A 6,757-nucleotide genomic window follows, 5' to 3' on the forward strand; every position below is an offset into this window, starting at 1 on the left:
TTTTTTTTTTTTTTTTTTTTTAAGATTTGATCTGGATGTGATCCCAGTTGCTAAATCTGACGGCGGCTGGAGTGGGAACCGTCAAATGGTCCAAGAAAGGAGGACACGCATTCCCACTGAAGTTAAACTTTTAAGAGGGCAGGGGTAGCGACAAGGACAGATATCCTTTAGATATAGATATCGCCTTCCTGGCAAAAGCAAGGAGGAAAAATCATCCAGTTAGAGGGCTTGGTGACATACTCAAAGGAGAAGCAGAAGGAGCGTGGAGAGGTCGTAGATTCTCTAGCCAGGAGGGCTGGGCGAAGGACGGAGGACCACGGACAGGGAACCCGCGGCCTGACCTCGGGGCTGAGGTGCTGACCCGCCGCGTTCCCTCTTCTTTTCCTCCAGCTGGTGCTCAGGGGAAGGGTCCCGGCCAGCCCGCTCGGCGGTTCCCGCCGCAGCCCCCGAGACAGAGCCAGGGCCGGCGCGCGCAACCCGGGAGAAGGATCTGGGAAGGAGGCCGCCGGGGGCGGGACGCCGGCTCCCAGGGCCGCGTCTCCTTGGGCCAGAGTCGAGCCGCTCAGGGCGACTTCCTCCAGGGTCCGGCCCTGGGCCCTCGACTGGGTTCCCAGGAGCTGGCTCTCTTCCTCTCTCCAGACTCAAGCGTGAATGCCAGGCCCAGAGCCGCCGCCCCACCCACAGCTACACAGCGGGTCATCCACCGCTTGTTCTCTCCCCACCTTCCCTTCCGGAATAGCGTGAGCTCACTTCCCCCAGAGCCGAAGCGCCTGGCGCCATCTTGGATTAGGGCAGGTGGGCCCTGAAGTGGGCGGAGCCCTCGAGGGTGGCGATAACCGGCTGGTAACCCCATGGCTGATGGGGAAAGAAAGGGAGAGGGATGGCGCGACAGGAGCTTGAGGAACAGGGACGGTGCAGGAGGGAGAGACAAAGGAGCCAGCTGCCCGAGATAGTGCCCTTGGGATGTGTGACTTCCGGCAATTCCTAACCAGATCCGCTCCTTACATTTGAGGCCCCATTCCATGCATTTTAGGAAGTAAGCTTAGAAAAATAAGAAACTATAAAAACAAAACAAACCTCTTCGTTTTAGTCATTTTACCAAAAAATACATGACATTGGAGTAAGGCAAAGCATTGTTATAAATGAAAAAGAAGCTGTCATGGAAATTAGAGAGCTCTCAAAATCAGAGCTAGGTACTCTTCCTAACTCCAGACAAACTTTCACCCTTCTTTAGACCTTGGTTTTGCATTCGTAAAATAAGTGTAGTTGTCTAGGAGATTTTTCAAGTCCCTTCTAATTGTAAATTCTACTTTCTGACAACATGACATGTGAATTGAATGTATACTGTATGCAAAACACTAGGACATGACAAGGAAGTATTACTCAAAGCTGAAAAACTAAACAAAGTAGTGAAATAAATACAGACATACATATAATTAAGGCTATAAAGAAAGTAAAAGAGGATAACATAGAAAATAAATGGGATGTGTGGAGAACCTACTTTAGGGGAACAACCTAGAAGAGCCATCTAAGAGGAGATGACATTTAAAGTGAGACGTGAAGAAAGATAAAGGAGCTAAGGAAAAGCAATTGTTACTTACTTATTCTGGTGTTCGGGTTCAGAAAACAATTCCCCAAAGTATGGTGCTTTGGCATGCTGAGTACTTTGAACTACAGGATATTGGACGACCTCAGAAGCAGCCTCAGAACCTGCTGTCTCTCACCCCTCATTCTCCCCTGAAGCGAGCCATAGAAACCTGAATTCCTGTTCCTTAAGGTGGATCATAGAAACCCTTTTTCCCCAGTGCCAGGTATAAAAACTAGAATTATTACTCTAACTTTCCCCACCTTTCCATCTAGGAGCTGGCTATAAAGAAATTCTCTGACCTACTCTTGTCCAATAGCAGGTCATAAGATCCGCATTCCAGAGGGGACTTGCCTCAGACTGGGAGGAAGGAATGCTTCAAGAGTCTAAGAAAAATGAACAGACAGGCCTTCCTAGTATCACCGCCTCAGCCTACTAGCATTAGATTTCCCTTTGTTGGCTCCACGAGGTGGCTCACGCCTGTAATCCTAGCACTCCGGGAGGCCAAGGCAGGAGGATCCCTTGAGCTCAGGAGTTCAAGACCAGCTTGAGCAAGAGTGAGACCCTATCTCTACTAAAAATAGAAAAATTAGCCAAGCGTGCTGGCGCACACCTGTAGTCCCAGCTACTTGGGAGGCTGAGGCAGGAGGATCGCTTGAGCCCAGGAGTTTGAAGTTGCTGTGAACTGGGCTGACACCACGGCACTCAACTCAGGGCAACAGAGTGAGACTCTGTCTCAAAAGAAAAAAAAAAGGAACAAAAAGCCTTGGCCTCCCAAAGTACTGGTATGACAAGCAAGAGCCACCACGCCCAGCCTGAAAGCATTATTCTTTGTGAAAGATACAAGACACAAAAAAGTCACTTTTGTAGGCTTCCATTTATATGAAATACACAGAATATGCAAATCCATAGAGATAGAAAGTAAATTAGTGGTTGCTAGGGGCTAAGAGAAAGGAGGAATGGGTAATGACTGCTAATGTATGTGGGTTTTTTGGGGGGAAGGGATAATGAAAAAAAATTTTTTTTTTTTTTTTTTTTTTGAGACAGAGTCTCACTTTGTTGCCCAGGCTAGAGTGAGTGCCGTGGCGTCAGCCTAGCTCACAGCAACCTCAAACTCCTGGGCTCAAGCGATCCTCCTGCCTCAGCCTCCCAAGTAGCTGGGACTACAGGCATGCGCCACCATGCCCGGCTAATTTTTTCTATATATTTTTAGCTGTCTAATTAATTTCTTTCTATTTTTGGTAGAGACGGGGTCTCGCTCTTGCTCAGGCTGGTCTCGAACTCCTGAGCTCAAACAATCCTCCCACCTCGGCCTCCCAGAGTGCTAGGATTACAGGCGTGAGCCACCGCGCCCGGCCTGAAAAAAAATTTTTAAAGCGACACATTACAAACCTAGTGAAAATGTTTTAAAATTAAATAATGGTGGTGTCGTACAATCTTATAAATATACCAAAATCCACTTAATTGTACACTTTAAATGGGTGAATTTACGGTAGGTGAATTATATTGTAATAAAGCTATTTTTTAAAAACAAGTCGTCTAGCTAGCTGTCACATAGAGAATTGATTTTAGTGGGAGAAAAAGAGGAAACAGGAAGACTGGTTAGGAGGCTATTATAGGAAATGAGGTCAGAAATGATAGTAGCTTGGACTAGAGGGATGGCAGTGGGGACAGAGAGAAGTAAATGGATCCTAGCTGTGCCTGGGGTGGGGCTACACTACTGCAAATGGACTGGATTTGCAATCACACAGTAATGTTCTTACCGGGCTCTCCACTGCCAGTCTGTGCTATGCATGTCACAGATCACAACTCTGATTGTGCCCCTGTGAAACTCAGGATTGTCCAAAGACTTTCATTATTTATGGAATAAATCCGAACTCCTCTGTCCACAAAAAAATGATATGGAGGCTTTTGTAATAGCTAACTGTGGTATGTAGAGGCTACAGGATTTAGAGTTATCCTATTACAGTCCAATGTTGAGTTAGATGAAGATCTGTAAATATAAAATCAATGAGGTCAGCCAGCCATAGAATAACTCACCCTAATCCATGATCATCAATACTCCAATCAAGGAAAAGAAGACTGTGAGTGTGTTTTCATTGGACTGATGGCAAGTCTGACAGAGAAACATTCCAACTCAAGAATGAGGGACAACGTGAAGTCCTGAGCTCTAGAGGCTCAGAAACCATGTTATCATTGCTCCAGGTGGTAATAAGGCTTGGGGCATGGCTCACACTAACTAAACTCACAACAGACTGATGGAGCAACTGGAAAGATAGGTGTCAATTAACAATGAAAAATATAGTCCAGGCTCACATCTGTAACCCCAGCACTTTGGGGGGCCAGAAGGTCAAGACCAGCCTGAACAACATGTTGAGACCCTGTCTCTAAAAAAAAAAATTATCTGGATATGGTGGGCCTATAGTCCCAACTACTCAGGAGGCTGAGATGGGAGGATTCCTTGAGCCTGGAGTTCAAGGCTACAGTGAGTTATAGTCATGCCACTGCATTCCAGCCTGGGTGATGGATGGAGACTCTGTTCCCTGTCCCCCAAAACATAAATACAGTCTGAATATTCAACTTCGAGTGTCAGCACATTCTGTGTAAGAAACTCAAGAAGATAAACTAAATTATTACCAGAAGTTTACATGATGCTGGAATCAGAGCCAAGGGAGTTGGTTGGATAGATGTTTTGTTTTTGTTTTTGTTTTGTTTTGTTTTGAGACAGAGTCTCACTCTATTGTCCAGGCTAGAGTGCCGTGGCGTCAGCCTAGTTCACAGCAACCTCAAACTCCTGAGCTCAAGCAATCCTTCTGCCTCAGCCTCCCAAGCACCTGGGACTACAGGCACATGCCACCATGCCCGGCTAATTTTTACTATATATTTTTAGTTGTCTAGCTAATTCTTTCTATTTTTTAGTAGAGACAGGATCTCACTCTTGCTCAGGCTGGACTTGACTCCTGAGCTCAAACAATCTGCCCACCTCGGCCTCCCAGAGTCCTAGGATCATAGGCGTAAGCCACCGCGCCCAGCCTGTTTTGTTTTTTAAAGGGAAAACCTTTCCAAAGCTATTTTGCTTGGACTAAAATAATAATATAAAGCCAAAACTTTTTTGTTGTTGTTGTTGTTGTACAATAGAGTCTGAGTCTGACTTGAATTAGAAAGATAAAGAAATGCACATTTCTGAAAGCCTTCAAAGAAGAACATGCCCCTCATCTTTGCGGAGAGTTTCAGGTGCCTTCCCTGGCAGTCCAGCTGGGTGACAGATCAGTGTAACCTTCCCCATGGAAAGAAGCTGCGTAACAGCATGGTTAAGATCATGGGCTCTGGTGTCAGACTGACATGCAGATTCCCCTCCATGTGGCCTTGGACAAGTTACCTAACCTCTTTGTGCCCATGTTTCCTCACCTATAAAATGGGAGTGAGTGTGTTCCCCCCAAAATTCATATGATGAAGCCCTAACTTCCAATGTGATGGTATATGGAGATGGGGACTTTGGAAATAATTAGGTTTAGATGAGGGCCTGATGATTGGATTAGTGTCCTTATAAGAAGAGACATAGGAGAGCTGGCATGCAGTCCCCTACCCCCTCCCTCTGCCATGTGAGGACACATTAAGAAAGTGGTTATCTGCAACCTAGAGAGAGAGGGGCCTCACCAGAAATTGACTATGCTGACATCTTGATCTTGGACTTCTAGCCTCAAGACTGTGAGAAAATAAATTGCTGTTGTTTAAGCCACCTAGTCTATGATATTTTGTTATGGCAGCCAGAGCCAACTAAGACAATCTCCCTCTTTGAGTGGTTGTTAGCATTAAATGAAATGACTCATGTCATTTAAAGCACTTAGTCTCATGCCTGACACGTAACATGGTAAGTGCTACAAAAATAAAAAATTAGCTGGGCATGGTGGCTGGTGCCTATAGTCCTAGCTACTCAGGAGGCTAAGGCAGGAGAATCGCTTGAGCCCAAGAGTTTGAGGTTGTAGTGAGTTATGATGAAGCCAGTCTAGCCTGGGCAACAGAGTGAAATTCTGTCTCCAAAAGAGAAAAAAAAAAGAAGAAGAAGGGTAGGGTTTATCTGCCAAGTAAAACGAATGTGTTTGGTGAGGGCACCCATGTCAACTCCGAAGACACACAGTCAAACATATTTCTGAAGACATTCAACATATTTCTGTGGGAGAATGCCAGCTTTGTCGGCCAAATGAAATGGAGTATTCTAGCAGCATCCTGATCAAAAGAGACCTGTCAGGGTATCTATGTGAATGTAGAGTCCTAGGAAGCTTACCTGGAACCACCAGCTTGTGGGTGTCAGTCAGTACAGGTGCCTAGGGACATCTCGTTTTCAACGTTATCTCCTCCTAGAGGCCTTCCCCAGCCACCGTATACAGAGCAGCAGTCCCTCCCCTCTCTCTCTCTCTCCCTTTATCCTGCTTTAGTTTTCTTCACAGCACCTGACATTAGAAGCTTTGCTGTGCGCTGTCTCCTTATTAGAATGTAAGCTCTGTGAGGAAAGAGTTGATTCTTTTTTTCCACTCCAGTATCCTCAATATTTGAACATTGCTTGATACATTTGTTAAATGAGTGAATGAATTTACTATAGTGGTTAAGAACGTGAACTTTGGAATCAGCCTTCAAAATCCTGGCTCTGCCACTTAGTGTGTGGGCAAGTTACTTACCTGGGTGAGCCTCAGTTTTCTCATCTGTAAGATGGAAATAGGATGAAATAACAAAACTTGTAGACAGTGTTTAGCATGGTGCCTGGCGTCTAGAAAACACTGAACAAATGGTGGCTATTTTTATTTTCTCTTTCTAACCCTGATGTGCAGGGAAGGGTGATTTGTTTCCCTGAAGTAGGGGAGATCTGCTTTCTCTCTGAGACTGCAGCTGCGGCAGCTGGAATGAAGACGAGGACAGACCACAGAGAAACTGTGGACAGGGGTGTGGGGAATAGTACAGATCCATGAAAGGAACAAAGAAAGGAATATAACCAAAAAAAAAAAAAATATATATATATATATATATATATATATATATGTATGTTCCCACTGTCTATGAGAATAAGGCTATGAACCCAAAATTTCTGTAAAAAAAAAAGGGAAAGAAAAAATTCTGAGAAGACAAAATGTTCACATTCACAATAGTTATGACTTTGGTGAAACAGAGTTTCAATTA

Source organism: Propithecus coquereli, unplaced genomic scaffold (assembly GCF_000956105.1).
Source record: "Propithecus coquereli isolate 6110/MARCELLA unplaced genomic scaffold, Pcoq_1.0 Scaffold10, whole genome shotgun sequence".
Classification (NCBI taxonomy): domain Eukaryota; kingdom Metazoa; phylum Chordata; class Mammalia; order Primates; family Indriidae; genus Propithecus; species Propithecus coquereli.